Raw genomic sequence first — 2,852 nt, 5'->3', positions numbered from 1 at the left:
CTCTGCGGTCTACCTCTGGTAGGAGCATTACCTGATCTCGTACTCGTTATTTCTTCTCTTTTAGTTGTTTGAGGACAATCCCGAATAAAGTGATCGGATGCTCCACATCTGAAACAAACATTTTCACCTGCTCTACACTATCCGGGGTGGCGTCTCCCACATTGAGGACATTCCGTCTAGGAGGTTGAGTACTGCCAGTACTTGCAACTGTAGTGGTTTGAGCTCTAAAACCCTCGAATCTTCTACTTCTGCTTCGGCCAGAATATATATGTGGAAAATGTGATCCGCTAGAGAGCTCCCTAGGCCTCTTAGATGTAGACTGAATGATTTACTCATTTGCCTCTTCTTTGTATCCTGCGCTCCAGCTTCAGCTTTGCTCTTCTCTTTTCTTTTAACAAGTCTTCTACTTTACAAGCTCTTTCTACCAGAACAACAAACTCTCTGATTTCCAATACACCCACTGATAGTCGGATGTCATCTTTAAGCCCATCTTCAAATCTCTTGCACATGTTGGCTTCGGTGGATACAAATTCCCGAGCATACTTACTAAGTCTGACAAATTCGCGTCATATTCAGTCACGGACATCTTACCTTGTTTTAGCTCAAGAAACTCCTTCCTTTCTGCTCTGTAAATCTCTGGCTGATGTACTTCTTTCGAAACTCCTCCTGAAAGAAATCCCAAGTAACCCTCTCACTCGGTACGATAGACACGAGAGTCTTCCACCAATGATAAGCGGAATCTCTGAGAAGTGAGACCACACACTTCATACATTCTTCCGGTGTACAAGATAATTCTTCAAAAACCCTGATGGTATTCTCAAGCTAGAATTCTGCTTTTTCTGCATCGTCATCTTTGGTAGCCCGAAATTCTTCAGCCCCTTGCTTCCTAATCTTATCAACAGGTGGTCTCTCCCTGATAAATATACCTGCAGCTGGGGAAGCTACATGGGAACCTGTGAATCTTGAGGGGGTGGAGGTCTTACAGCCGGATTCGTACGAACGAACTCGGCAAACCAATCAGTCATGGCTTGGAAGAAGGCTTCTCAAGCTCCTCCTCCCTGTCTATTTGATGCAGGTCTTTCACTAACATTAACATCTGATGGCACCGTCCCTTCTGCGGGAATAGGCGCATTACTCTCTACTTCATCTGTACTAGCTCGTTCAGGATCCATAACTATAAAGAAAACATTTTAAAATCGTCAGGAGTCGTCACACTATCAAAATATATAAGTATGGCATGTATAGGTAGACTCTTATTCTTACTGAGTATTTCCGAGAACCGACTAAACCTACTCTGATACCAATAAAATGTAACACCCCTTACCCGAGATCATTTCCGGAGTCGAGCACGAGGCATTACTTAGCTTATCTTGCCAATTCGGAGCATAAAAACTAGGTTTGAAAATTATTTCATTATTCGCAGCAAATCTGTCGAATCGTGCAGCAGTTACTAAATTAATTATAACTTGAGCTACAGAACTCGAAATTTAATTCCGTAAATTTTCCCGGAAACTAGACTCATATATATACTCACCATAAAATTTTAGAATTTTTGGTTCAGCAAATTAGTACAGTTTATTAGTTAAAGTCTCCCCTGTTTCACCACCTGACTGCCCTGACCTCTAGTCACTAAAAATAAGTTCTCACTGTAGGATTTTCATATGAAGTTATTACTTGTTTCTACAGAAAATAGACTCATTAAGAAATCTAAGCATGTAAATTTCAACCATAACCATTTTTTACAATTTGTAATTATTTTCTAAACTCAGAACAGGGGACTCCAAAAACATTCTGACCCTATCTTACTAAAATTCACATATCTTAAATATAAATTTCCTTTTTCTACACCGTTATTTTTCCATGAAAATAGACTCAACTGCTTTAATTCCATATATCATTAACTCTCTAATTCATTTTATACTATCTTGGGTGATTTTTCAAATTCACGTCACTGTGCTGCCTGAATTCTGTTCTTTGCAAAATTTTATCCTTTCATGATTTCCATGCATAATTTATCACCTAATCTTTCATAACAACAAACACCTTCATCCTTAATCATTTAATAACCATACATCATCAAATACTTACACATCACTCATTAGCAAATCATCATTACAAACATACAAAATAACTAAATCCCTATACATGCCATAACTCAAACGTGTTCGATATAAATACCGAGCAGTTGTAGTTGATAGTGTGGACGATCTCCGACTTCTTTAGGATCCTTGAAGTAGCTTTGCAATACTATAAGAAAAGAGAAATAAAAGAAGTAAGCATAAAGCTTAGTAAGTTTACTAGCAAATAAATAACAATATTTAACTTAAATAATTAAACTCAATGTCTATATCTCTAGTTTACTCTTTAGTTAATCTCATACTAGTTCTCTTACTTGTTTACTTAGAATACTTGTGTGCATAACTTACTCAATCCTTGCTGCATCGTTGAACATCAATTGATAGTATAATAAGTTCTTAAGTCTTACAACTTACCTGAGCTTGCCATTTATGCTTTAAACTGAACTTTCATAACATGATTCGTTTACAAGCCCGTTGACTACATTGGAATAATAAGGATACTCGGGTCTCTTCTGATAATAACATGCCAAAGACATGTCCCAGACATGGTCTTACATGGGATGTTCTCGTGATGGTGCCCATGCCATGTCCCGACATGGTCTTATAGGGGACCTCTCATCTCGGTGCCAACGCCATGTCCCAGACATGGTCTTACATGGGACCTCTCGTCTCGGTGCCCATGCATGTCCCAGACATGGTCTTACAGGGGACCTCTCATGATCTTAAGGATGCCAATGCCATGTCCCAGACATGGTCTTAACATGGGATCTCTTT

The sequence above is a fragment of the Gossypium hirsutum genome, chromosome D06 (genome assembly GCF_007990345.1).
Source record: "Gossypium hirsutum isolate 1008001.06 chromosome D06, Gossypium_hirsutum_v2.1, whole genome shotgun sequence".
Taxonomy (NCBI): domain Eukaryota; kingdom Viridiplantae; phylum Streptophyta; class Magnoliopsida; order Malvales; family Malvaceae; genus Gossypium; species Gossypium hirsutum.
This window is presented reverse-complemented; position numbering follows the sequence as displayed.